Source organism: Triticum aestivum, chromosome 6A, assembly GCF_018294505.1.
Source record: "Triticum aestivum cultivar Chinese Spring chromosome 6A, IWGSC CS RefSeq v2.1, whole genome shotgun sequence".
In the NCBI taxonomy this organism is placed as follows: Eukaryota; Viridiplantae; Streptophyta; class Magnoliopsida; order Poales; family Poaceae; genus Triticum; species Triticum aestivum.
In genome coordinates this window covers 598,359,785-598,373,801 of record NC_057809.1, presented here as the reverse complement: position 1 = coordinate 598,373,801, position 14,017 = coordinate 598,359,785, and positions in this window count along the sequence as shown.

Genomic DNA, 14,017 nt, shown 5'->3' with positions numbered 1-14,017 from the left:
GGTGAGCCCTGTTCCTGTCGACCAGACCTTGGACGAGGATGGATCTCGCGTCAAAGCCTGGCCCTCTGGGGTCGACTGGAATCCTTCGCCCACCACTATGAGGGCACCTGTCATCCTGCTGGCGAGGCACATACGACCCGCTCCTCGGGGGAGGCGTGGGCACTCGACATCGACTGTCACGATCGACTCGGTGATCATACTGCTCATGGTTCCCATACTGGTCACGCTGGTCTCCACATCCCTCACGCCTCGGGGGCGATCTCGGGCTGTGAGCCGACTGGACTGTGTCCGCAGCAACGGATCTGCTGTGAATTCTGTTCCACGACTAAGAAACAGCGGAATTCTGATCTCTTGCTGCCCGGAGTAACGCTCTGATCTGCAGCAAGCCTCTGCCAGCCTCCGACTGGGAAGGCTGAATCGACTCCGCTATACGGGCCGCAACTGCTAAATTCTGAATCGGAGTCTGATATACCTGCGGGGGCGGGAAAAGCTGACGTCGACTGGATTCGGGAACCCGTTGTTGCGCCCGCTCGTCGAGTGCTCGCTGGAGGTTCTCCAGTCGAGTGCGCTCGGCCAAGTTTGCCAGGCGCGCGTCCTCCAAGGCGCGAGCCTCGGGGGTTTCTCCAACGATAGGAGTGTGCAGCGCATCCACATTCCGGCGGCGAAGTTCTTCTCTCTGCAGCGACGTGAGAGGCTCGGGAAGATACTCCTCATGGGGACGCGACGGGTCGCCTCCTCCCGCGCCTCCGTCGGTGCGGGTAAAACCGGGGGAACTGGGCGGTCCGTCGACCATCAGAACCTCTGCCGCCGGATCGCTGCTGTCGCACTCGGATGCAGTCTCTTCGGAGCCAGTCAACAGGTCGAACAGGCCGTAGAGGGATTCGTCGGGCTCGATTGCCGTGACATGAGGGATGGCCGACTGACGGGCCACCGCGTGTCTCACCCATGCTGAAGTCTCGACCGAACGGAGCGCTTGCGCCGGCGGGAAACGGGGAGGGAGGACAACGCAGGAGCCGACCGGTAGGGGATCGACGGTTGCCGCAGGAGAACACCGCGGACACACACGCTAAAGTGCGTTGCCCCGCGGACAGGGAGTGCGTCCACGTCGAGCGGAGCCTCTTGAAGCCAGGCGGAGTCGTCGGCGATGAACGTGAGCACGCCAAGACGGATCTCGCGGCCCTCCACCAAAACTCCGTCGAAACCATGATGATTCGGGTCGGAAAAGATCGCAACTCCTCCAACAAAACGCTAAAACACTTGCCCCATGGTGGGCGCCAACTGTCGTGGTTCTAAGTCTGACAGTAATGTAGGGGGGTAAGTATGGAGAGGAGAGATCTTAGCTATGGAGAAGTTGTAAGGACACAGGGTTTACGAGTTCAGGCCCTTCTCGGAAGAAGTAAAAACCCTATGTCTCGGAGCCCGGAGGCGGTCGACTGGATTATGTGAGTATGAGTTACAGAGGTGCGAACCCTTGTCTCGGAGGAGGGGGGTGGCTTATATAGAGTGCGCCAGGACCCCGGCCAGCCCACGTTACGAAGGGTTCAATGTACATTAAGGCAGGGCATTACTGGTAACGCCAGTAATAAAGTGCTATGATGATCATAAAAGCTATTTAATGACCGATCGTTAGCGTGCGGGTGGCTTTAGGTCTCCTGGTCGTCGAGTGGTTGGATCTTGGTCGAGTGATCGCTTCTTGGTCGAGTGACTTCGAGTCTGTCGAGTGGAACACCTTCAAGTCGCTTGAAAGGTGATTTCTTCTAGAGATGTCCTAGGGTAGGGCAGTTAGGACAGGTCCATGACCCTACCCTAGGTACATAGCTTCATCATTCATAACGTCTTGGTTCTGTGGGATGGGTGCGTCACCTAGCGGTGCTTCTAGGACATAATCTTTCTTGGCAGCTATGAGGATGATCCTCAGGTTCTGGACCCAGTCCGTATAGTTGCTGCCATCGTCTTTCAGCTTGGTTTTCTCTAGGAACGCGTTGAAGTTGAGGACAACGTTGGCCATTTGATCTACAAGACATATTTTAAAGATTTTAGACTAAGTTCATGATAATTAAGTTCATCTAATCAATTATTCAATGAACTCCCACTTAGATAGATATCCCTCCAGTCATCTAAGTATAACATGATCCGAGTTGACTAGGCCGTGTCCGATCATCACGTGAGACGGACTAGTCAACATCGGTGAACATCTTCATGTTGATCGTATCTTCTATACGACTCATGCTCGACCTTTCGGTCTTCTGTGTTCCGAGGCCATGTCTGTACATGCTAGGCTCGTCAAGTCAACCTAAGTGTATTGCATGTGTAAATCTGGCTTACACCCGTTGTATGTGAACGTTGGAATCTATCACACCCGATCATCACGTGGTGCTTCGAAACAACGAACTGTCGCAACGGAGCACAGTTAGGAGGAACACTTTCTTGAAATTATTATGAGGGATCATCTTATTTACTACCGTCGTTCTAAGTAAACAAGATGCAAAAACATGATAAACATCACATGCAATCAAATAATAGTGACATGATATGGCCAATATCATATAGCTCATTTGATCTCCATCTTGGGGCTCTATGATCATCTTGTCACCGACATGACACCATGATCTCCATCATCATGATCTCCATCATCGTGTCTCCATGAAGTTGCTCGCCAACTATTACTTCTACTACTATGGCTAACACTTTAGCAATAGAGTAAAGTAAATACATGATGTTTATGTTGACACGCAGGTCATAAATAAATAAAGACAACTCCTATGGCTCCTGCCGGTTGTCATACTCATCGACATGCAAGTCGTGATCCCTATTACAAGAACATGATCAATCTCATACATCACATATATCATTCATCATTCATCACAACTTTTGGCCATATCACATCACAAAACACTTGCTGCAAAAACAAGTTAGACGTCCTCTAATTGTTGTTGCAAGTTTTTACGTGGCTGCTATAGGTTTCTAGCAAGAACGTTTCTTACCTACGCCAAAACCACAACGTGAATTGCCAATTTCTATTTACCCTTCATAAGGACCCTGTTCATCGAATCCGATCTGACTAAAGTGGGAGAGACAGACACCCGCCAGCCACCTTATGCAACTAGTGCATGTCAATCGGTGGAACCGGTCTCACGTAAGCGTACATGTAAGGTTGGTCCGGGCTGCTTCATCCCACGATGCCGCCGAATCAAGATAAGACTAGTAACGGCAAGCAAATTGACAATATCGACGCCCACAACTACTTTGTGTTTTACTCGTGCATAGTAACTACGCATAGACCTAGCTCATGATGCCACTGTTGGGGATCGTAGCAGAAAACAAAAAAAATTCCTACGTTTCACCAAGATCAATCTATGGAGTCAACTAGCAACGAGAGGAGAGTGCATCTACATACCCTTGTAGATCGCGAGCGGAAGCGTTCAAGAGAACGGGGATGATGGAGTCGTACTCGCCGTGATCCAAATCACCGATGACCAAGTGCCGAACGGACGGCACCTCCGCGTTCAACACACGTACGGAGCGGATGACGTCTCCTCCTTCTTGATCCAGCAAGGGGGAAGGAGAGGTTGGTGAAGATCCAGCATCACGACGGCGTGGTGGTGGATGCAGCAGTGATCGCACACTAGTGCAGAACCGGGCAATAGCACCGGTTTATAAGGCCTTTAGTGCCAGTTCCATAACTGGCACTAAAGTGTGGGCACTAAAGCCCCCCCCCCCCTTTAGTACCGGTTCAACACGAAACCGGTGCTAAAGGGAAACCACGTGGCACGAGCCAGCTCCGGGGGCCGGGAGCCCTTTAGTACCGGTTGGTAACACCAACCGGTACTAAATGTTTGTGGGTTTTTGTTTTATTTTGTATTTTTCAATTAAATTTGTGTTATCAATTTAATTTAGGATTGTTTTACGTTATAATGAGTTGTAGTCGTCATCATCATCATCATCATCATCGCATATTAATAAATAAATAAATAAACTCTAGCTAGCTAAAAATCATCATAGTCGTCTAATTACCACTATTTAATCATCATAGTCATTACCGCTAGCTATCTAATCATCACCAACACTGGCTAGCTTAAAGAGGAAACATTCACTTTGTAACAGAAGCAAAGATATCATCGAGTTCAACATAATCATCACCAACATCGAAGTTCAGGACACGGACATGAGACACTAATTAAGAGCATGAACTAGTGCTGCTCCCTCTCAGGTAGAATAGCATAGAACATGTATAGCACTCCTGATTCATCATACTGGAGCATGCAGATGAATCTATCTCCTAATCTTGGGTTGCGCTTCTCCTTGCTGCCCCCTAGTACTTCTCTGCGATCGTTAACAATTTTGCTCCAATCTTTCACTATTAAGCATTCTTTGCTTTCAGAAATCCTGAATGCACTCATGTGCAATGTAGGATATCTTGGTCGTAAGCTAACCATTGACATGTCACCTTTAGTCTCGATCCACTGAGGCACAACTGTCATCGGAAGTCCCTGTTGAAGAACATCGTATAGTAATTAATATACTAAGCAATGAAAGTTTAGCTTCAAAAATAATGTATGCAAAAGATGCACTAATTAAGGACAAATAGTTAAAATCTTATCATCTTTCGATTATAGATGTGACCATAGTTCAATACGATCACCATTGGTCGCACGTTTTAAGTACTAATATTTCTAAGTTCAGGATTTTTTTTGTCTTGACAGTATTAAGATCCTCAAGCCATGAAACATAATGACTTATCTCCTCGCAGTTTAGTTGAGCCCCGGGGCAGTAGTAGGTCATGTCTACCAAGCGCCGGACATGTTTGCTTGAACCGAAATAAGCTGACAATACAAATTAGTTCTCAACTATTTTTGAATAAACTGTATCAAAGACATAAACATATGCATGCATGGTTGAGAAAAACTCACATAATGCTAGAACTCGAGACGTTTGCACATCGACCCAGATGTCTATATTACCTTCAATATCATCTTCCGGACGAATATCAAAGGTGACAACCATACCAGGCTCAAATGCATAAGCCTTGCATAGTGCTTGCCAAGTTTTGCATTCAAAATGGGTGTATGTGTCTCCATTATATAATTTGACGTTGAAAGTATACCCATGCTCTGTCTTCAAGTAAACTCCCTTTACCTCCATATCATCTATAGCACTAAAACCTATCTTATCCAAGACAAAAGTTCTTGCATGGCAGGGGATGCGCTAGTAAAATAGTGAAAATTTAAAATTATAAGTTGAAGCAAATGAAGCATAAGTTTTGCATTCAAATAATAATTGACAAAGTGACTTACTATATCAACTTCGAATGTCTCATCCAGCTTGATGCTGAAGCGCCTACCATCAACAAGGAAATTTCTGTCGCACAGGCCGTGCTGGTCTTCACAGTGTTCGCACATAATGAAATCCTTTTCGTCGTCAGATGACATTTCCTATGTTCATATAGGTGAAACATTAAACACCTATTACTATCTAACATTAATTAATATCTAGCCAAATATATATTCATCTAACATTTGACATTAATATATCTAACTATAATCGGCAATTTTGTTACTAAAAATAAACTAGTTATATTAATTATTGAACTAGTTCAAATCTCATATACCTAAATAAACTATTTCGATAATTTTCTTACTAAAAATAAACTAGTTATATTAATTATTTAACTAGTTCAAATCTCTAGTTCGACAATTTTCTATCTAGCTAATTCATCTAACATTCGACACTAATCAAACATTCGATCATCTAATTAACTTTTCTAAAAAACAGAAAATAAGTAAAAAAATGTGTGTGTGTATGTGTGTGTGTAGTGTGTACGTATATATGTGTGTGTATGTGTGCGGCCCCGTACGCCGCCGTCCCGTATGTACGAGCGGGGGCGCCGGCGTATGGGGCGGCGGCGGCGGCGTACGTATGGGCGGGGGCGCCGCCGTACGGGCCGGGTGCGACGACGACGGACGGCAGCGCGGCGGGTATACGCGAGAGCGAGAGACGTACGGGACCACGGCGGGACGACGATGGACGGCGGCGCGCGGCGTTCGGGGCGGCGGTGCGAGACGGCGACGATGACGGGTGGCGGCGGGGATAGCGACGACGACGACGAACGACGGGCGGCGAGGACGGGTTCGAGCAGCGCGCGAGAGGTTGGAGACGAAAGAAGTGGGGAGATCTAACTAAATTTTCGTAAGTGTTGTATATATATGAGAGGCCTTTAGTACCGGTTGGAGCCACCAACCGGTACTAAAGGCCAACTTTGGCCAGGCCAAGAGGCGGGAAGAGCAGGTCTTTAGTACCGGTTGGTGGCTCCAACTGGTACTAAAGGGTGGTCTTTAGTACCAGTTGGAGCCACCAACCGGTACTAAAGGCCTCGTGCTGCCACCCCAAAGTTTAGTCCCACCTCGCCGGGCGAAGGACAGCCGCACTGGTTTATAAACCCAGCCGCGGCTACCTCTTCTAACTCCTCTATATAGCAGGCTTGTGGGCCTAAACTCTGCGCGCTGCCCTGTGAGTCTGCTGGGCCTTTAAGGCCTGTAATTGCACGACTGTGGCCTAGCAGGCCCACAGGGCAGCGCCCCAATTTTTTTATAGTTTTTTTCTTTTCTGCTTTATTTTCTTCTATTTATTTCTGCGTAGTTTTTTGTATAGTTTTTTCTTTTCTGTTATATTTATTTTCTTCTATTTATTTGTGAGTAGTTTTATTCATCTAGTTTGCCAAAATTCAATATTTTCAGAGTTCATTTTATAGTGATTTTCAATTTCACGGTCATTTTGTGAACGACTGAAAAATAGCAAATATAATTTTTTTTTCTGCTTTATTTTTTCTTCTATTTATTTCTGAGTAGTTTTTTCTTTTCTGCTATATTTATTTTCTTCTATTTATTTCTGAGTAGTTTTTTTATATAGTTTTTTTCTTTTCAGCTATAGTTTTTTTCTGCTATTTTTTCTTTTCTGCAAAACTTGATGGTCAAAGACTGGAGTTATAACCAAAGTTTAAAAAAAAGAAATGCCGACGTGCAATTAGTTTTTGCCATAACAGAAGAAGTCCGGAGTTGTAATAAGTTATTAAAATAAAAAAGAGGTGCAATGCTCGTTAATTTGCTTCAAGCCTTTCGGAATAGTGTAAACTGCACTGCGCGTAACTCCGTGCAATCTACCATATTCCTGAAGGCTTGAAGCTAAGCAACGTGAGCATTGAGCCTCTTCTTCATCGTCTTTGCACTCAGGGCTTATAAACCGCTCCTAGTCCCTCTCTCTTGGCGAGGTGGGACTAAAACCAGCTTGCCATAACTTCATTAGTACCGGTTCGTGGTACGAACCGGCACTAAATGGTGATGGTGGGGCCATAGCCTGATCGCAGGCTGACACAGCCTATTTAGTACCGGTTCGTGGCATGAACCGGTACTAAAGGTTCGCCACGAACCGGTGCTATTGATCGCCGCCACGAACCGGTGCTATTGTACACATTAGTGCCGGCTGAAATTCAAACCGGCACTATTGTGCTTCACGTTTGACCCTTTTTCTACTAGTGGCAGCAGGGCTTCGCCGAGCTTCTGCAAGAGGGAGAAGTGTAGCAGGGGAGAGGGAGGCGCCAACGCTTGAGGTGCGGCTGCCCTCCCTCCCCCCCTTTATATAGGCCCCCTAGGGGGGTGCGCAGGCCCTAGGAGATGAGATCTCCTAGGGGGGCGGCGGCCAAGGGGTGGAGTACCCCCCAAGGCAAGTGGAGGCGCCCCCTCCCCTAGGGTTCCCAACCCTAGGCGCATGGGGGGCCCAAGGGGGGCGCACCAGCCCACTATGGGCTGGTTCCCCTCCCCACTTCAGCCCATGGGGCCCTCCGGGATGGGTGGCCCCATGCAGTGGACCCCCGGGACCCATCCGGTGGTCCCGGTACAATACCGGTGACCCCGAAACTTTCCCAATGGCCGAAACTACACTTCCTATATATAATTCTTCACCTCCGGACAATTCCGGAACTCCTCGTGACGTCCAGGATCTCATCCGGGACTCCGAACAACTTTCGGATTACTGCATACTCATATCTATACAACCCTAGCATCACCGAACCTTAATTGTGTAGACCCTACGGGTTCGGGAGACAAGCAGACATGACCGAGACGACTCTCTGGTCAATAACCAACAGCAGGATCTGGATACCCATGTTGGCTCCCACATGCTCCTCGATGATCTCATTGGATGAACCACGATGTCGAGGACCTAATCAATCCCGTACTCAATTCCCTTTATCAATCGGTACGTTACTTGCCCGAGACTCGATCGTCGGTATCCCAATACCTCGTTCAGTCTCGTTACCGGCAAGTCACTTTACTCGTACTGTAATGCATGATCCCGTGATCAACCACTTGATCACATTGAGCTCATTATGATGATGCATTACCGAGTGGGCCCAGAGATACCTCTCCGTCATACGGAGTGACAAATCCCAGTCTCGATTCGTACCAACCCAACAGACACTTTCGGAGATACCTGTAATGTACCTTTATAGTCACCCAGTTATGTTGTGACGTTTGGCACACCCAAGGCACTCCTACGGTATCCGAGAGTTGCACAATCTCATGGTCTAAGGAAATGATACTTGACATCCAGAAAAGGTACAGCAAACGAACTACACGATCTTTGTGCTATGCTTAGGTTTGGGTCTTGTCCATCACATCATTCTCCTAATGATGTGATCCCGTTATCAATGACATCCCCATGTCCATAGCCAGGAAACCATGACTATCTATTGATCAACGAGCTAGTCAACTAGAGGCTCCCTAGGGACACATTGTGGTCTATGTATTCACACATGTATTACGATTTCTGGATAATACAATTATAGCATGAATAATAGACAATTATCATGAACAAGGAAATATAATAATCATTTTATTATTGCCTCTAGGGCATATTTCCAACAGTTCAAAACGTCGTTGAAGTCCCGATTGTAAGCCGTAAAGCATGGCACACTGAACTATCGAGTAGTCATCAGCTTTGCTCTATCAGACGTTCATAACATCTGGTGTTGCTCCAGCAGCAGGCCTGGCACCCAGCGGTGCTTTCAGGACGTAATTCTTCTGTGCAGCAATGAGGATAATCCTCAAGTTACGGACCCAGTCCGTGTAATTGCTACCATCATCTTTCAACTTTGCTTTCTCAAGGAACGCATTAAAATTCAACGGAACAACAGCACGGGCCATCTATCTACAACCAAACATAAACAAGCAAGATACTATCAGGTACTAAGTTCATGATAAATTTAGGTTCAATTAATCATATTACTAAAGAACTCCCACTTAGATAGACATCCCTCTAATCCTCTAAGTGATTACGTGATCCAAATCAACTAAACCATGTCCGATCATCACGTGAGATGGAGTAGTTTCATTGGTGAACATCACTATGTTGATCATATCTACTATATGATTCATGCTCGACCTTTCGGTCTCCGTGTTCCGAGGCCATGTCTGTATATGATTGGCTCGTCAAGTATAACCTGAGTATTCCGCGTGTGCAACTGTTTTGCACCCGTTGTATTTGAACGTAGAGCCTATCACACCCGATCATCACGTGGTGTCTCAGCACGAAGAACTTTCGCAACGGTGCATACTCAGGGAGAACACTTCTTGATAATTAGTGAGAGATCATCTTAAAATGCTAATGTCAATCAAAGCAAGATAAGATGCATAAAAGATAAACATCACATGCAATCAATATAAGTGATATGATATGGCCATCATCATCTTGTGCTTGTGATCTCCATCTTTGAAGCACTGTCATGATCACCATCGTCACCGGCGCGACACCTTGATCATCATCGTAGCATCGTTGTTGTCTCGCCAATCTTATGCTTCCACGACTATCGCTACCGCTTAGTGATAAAGTAAAGCATTACAACGCAGTTGCATTGCATACAATAAAGCGACAACCATATGGCTCCTGTCAGTTGCCGATAACTCGGTTACAAAACATGATCATCTCATACAATAAAATTTAGTATCATGTCTTGACCATATCACATCACAACATGCCCTGCAAAAACAAGTTAGACGTTCTCTACTTTGTTGTTGCAAGTTTTACGTGGCTGCTACAGGCTTAAGTAAGAACCAATCTTACCTACGCATCAAAACCACAACGATAGTTTGTCAAGTTGGTGTTGTTTTAACCTTCGCAAGGACCGGGCGTAGCCACACTCAGTTCAACTAAAGTTGGAGAAACTGACACCCGCTAGCCACCTTTGTGCAAAGCACGTCGGGAGAACCGGCCTCGCGTAAGCGTACGCGTAATGTCGGTCCGGGCCGCTTCGTCCAACAATACCGCCGAACCAAAATATGACATGCTGGTAAGCAGTATGACTTATATCGCCCACAACTCACTTGTGTTCTACTCGTGCATATAACATCAACACATAAAACCTAGGCTCGGATGCCACTGTTGGGGAGCGTAGTAATTTCAAAAAAATTCCTATGCACACGCAAGATCATGGTGATGCATAGCAACGAGAGGGTAGAGTGTGATCTACGTACCCTTGTAGACCAACATCGGAAGCGTTATGACAACGCGGTTGATGTAGTCGTACGTCTTCACGGCCCGACCGATCAAGCACCGAAACTACGGCACCTCCGAGTTTTAGCACACGTTCAGCTCGATGACGATCCTCGGACTCTGATCCAGCAAAGTGTCGGGGAAGAGTTCCGTCAGCACGACGGCGTGGTGACGATCTTGATGTTCTACCGTCGTAGGGCTTCGCCTAAGCACCACTACAATATTATCGAGGATTATGGTGGAAGGGGGCACCGCACACGGCTAAGAAAACTATCACGTGGATCAACTTGTGTGGCTAGGGGTGCCCCCTGCCCCCGTATATAAAGGAGCAAGGGGAGGAGGCCGGCCGGCCCTATGGCGCGCCAAGGAGGAGGAGTCCTCCTCCTAGTAGGAGTAGGACTCCCCTCTTTCCTACTCCTACTAGGAGGGGGAAAGGAAGGGGGGAGGGAGAAGGAAAGGGGGGCGCCGCCCCCCCCCCTCTCCTAGTCCAATTCGGACCAGGGGGAGGAGGCACACGGCCCACCCTGGCTGCTCCTCTCTCTCTCCACTAAGGCCCATACGGCCCATTACTTCTCCCGGGGAGGTTCCGGTAACCCTCCGGCACTCCGGTTTTCTCCGAAATCACCCGGAACACTTCCGGTGTCCGAATATAGCCGTCCAATATATCAATCTTTATGTCTCGACCATTTCGAGACTCCTCGGCATGTCCTTGATCACATCTGGGACTCCGAACTAACTTCGGTACATCAAAACTCATAAACTCATAATATAACTGTCATTGAAACCTTAAGCGTGCGGACCCTACGGGTTCGAAAACAATGTAGACATGACCAAGACATGTCTCCGGTCAATAACCAATAGCGGAACCTGGATGCTCATATTGGCTCCCACATATTCTACGAAGATCTTTATCGGTCAGACCGCATAACAACATATGTTGTTCCCTTTGTCATCAGTATGTTACTTGCCCAAGATTCGATCGTCGGTATCTCAATACCTAGTTCAATCTCGTTACCGGCAAGTCTTTTTACTCGTTTCGTAATACATCATCTCGCAACTAACTCATTAGTTGCAATGCTTGCAAGGCTTATGTGATGTGCATAACCGAGAGGGCCCAGAGATACCTCTCCGACAATCGGAGTGACAAATCCTAATCTCCAAATACGCCAACCCAACATTTACCTTTGGAGACACCTGTAGAGCTCCTTTATAATCACCCAGTTACGTTGTGACGTTTGGTAGCACACAAAGTGTTCCTCTGGCAAACGTGAGTTGCATAATCTCATAGTCATAGGAACATGTATAAGTCATGAACAAAGCAATAGCAACATACTAAACGATCGGGTGCTAAACTCATGGAATGGGTCATGTCAATCACATCATTCTCCTAATAATGTGATCCCGTTAATCAAATGACAACACATGTCTATGGTTAGGAAACATAACCATCTTTGATTAACAAACTAGTCAAGTAGAGGCATACTAGTGACGTTTTAGTTTGTCTATGTATTCACACAAGTATTATGTTTCCGGATAATACAATTCTAGCATGAATAATAAACATTTATCATGATATAAGGAAATAAAATAATAACATTATTATTGCCTTTAGGCCATATTTCCTTCAGAGATCCGGGACGGAGACAGCTTCGGGGCGGGGGAGTACTCCCCAACGCTCAGTGATCACATCTGTGAGGCATTACGGATTGGATACTCCGAGGAGGAGGCGGCCGGACTAGTTGAGGAGATCGTTCCGGTGTCTAATCAAGCTTGGGATGGACTGTGCAAGGCGGACGCGGTCGAGGTACTCCGGCGAGTTGTGCATCGACGGACGGCACTGTCGGTGATTCGTCCTTGGAGAGGACCTCTACCTAAGGTACGTCTCCCATCTCTAACCCTTGGTGATTTTTTAGGCTCATGGAAGGTAGTCAAAGCTCGCCGGAAGAAGAACCGGCCAGTGGCGGCGCTGGCGTCGGTCTTGGATCTCGGTGAGATACAGGCGGCCAGGAACGCTCGTTTGAAATTGTTGCTGGGCCAAGATGGGCCGATTTTGGAGGAAGTGGGCTTGGGCGCAAGAGAGCCTGGGCAAGTGGCCCAGGAAGCGCACCAAGTTACCAACGAGACGGGCCGACTGGGGCTCGTGGTGCGGGACTCGGGAACACGAGCGGTTTTTGATCACGCACGAGGCTATCCCAGGATCGCTAAGCCTGGCTTCCCTAAGCTAGGTATTGGTCAAGCGACTCGCGTGACGACATCAGCAGCGATCTCCGTCGTGCTTCCATCATCCGGCGCGGACGGCATGGCTGGTCGGGGGGCCGGACCACCACCAAAAACTGATCCCCCGCCGCTGCAAAGTGCTCCTCCGCCCAGGCCGCCGGTCCGAGATGCGAGGGGCGTGGCGAACCCTAATGGCTCGGGACGGGGGCGCTACGCGGGTGCGGGACATGATGACCGTGCCTAGTCTCGTTGGCAGTGGGGTGATGACGGCTATAACGCCTATGGGGATGGACATCATCGGGGTTCTTCTTCAACGGGCCGGAGGAGGCCGTGGCTATGCATGGCAGAACGACGACGGTGGCGGCCATGATTTCTATGGGCCTACGGGAGGTTTCGTGGAGGGCCAGCTGGTCCTACTTACCGTCCACGCGACAATTATCGATATAACCGGGGAGGGAGGGGAGGTGGTAGACGACCGCCCCTGCCTAGACCTCCACCACCTCCAACCCAGACGACAGAGGTGCAGAAGGCACCGACGACGGTGCTTGGGGAAGCGGTGACTAAGCCAGCGCTACCGGCGGCTGCCATGGAGGCGGTTACGGCGTTAGCGACGGTACAGGTGCCCGTGGCTAAGCAGACGGCAACTAAGCAGCGGGATTTGGTTTCTGATAAGAGTTCTGACAAGGCCGCCGATGAACGTAAGTAAGGGTGCGGACAAACGCGACGGGAAAAAATTATCCAAGTGGGCATTTAAGAATAAAAAATTACCGTGTTACAGATGCGGTGAACCAGGACATTTTGTGGCAGAATGCACTACTGAGCTGTGTGACTATTGTAATAGATCGCAGCATGCGTCTGCTGACTGCCCACTTCTTTCTGACCCCAAACCGGTAGTCAACATTTATGGGGTCTGTTGTTAAGAGTTAATGTTTTTTGAGTCACCGGAAGTGGCACCTATGGCGCACGTGATGGAGAGTTGCTTTCTCGCAGTCGTCAAGGTCACTAATGGGGTTTTGACAGAGACTCAGATTGTAAGATAGTTGCAGGACTTGGTGCCAGGTGATCATCAGTGGGATCTTGTTAAGTTGGAGGACCAGACTTACAAGGTTGATTTCCCTACTAAAAAGGATCAAGATGATAACACAGACCAATGATGGGAGGAGAAACGTGGCCCTGCTCGCACATTATTAAAGTTAGACCTTTTTAATTTCTACTGGTTGAATGTATGTGTGTTGCTGCAGAGATACAAATATCTATA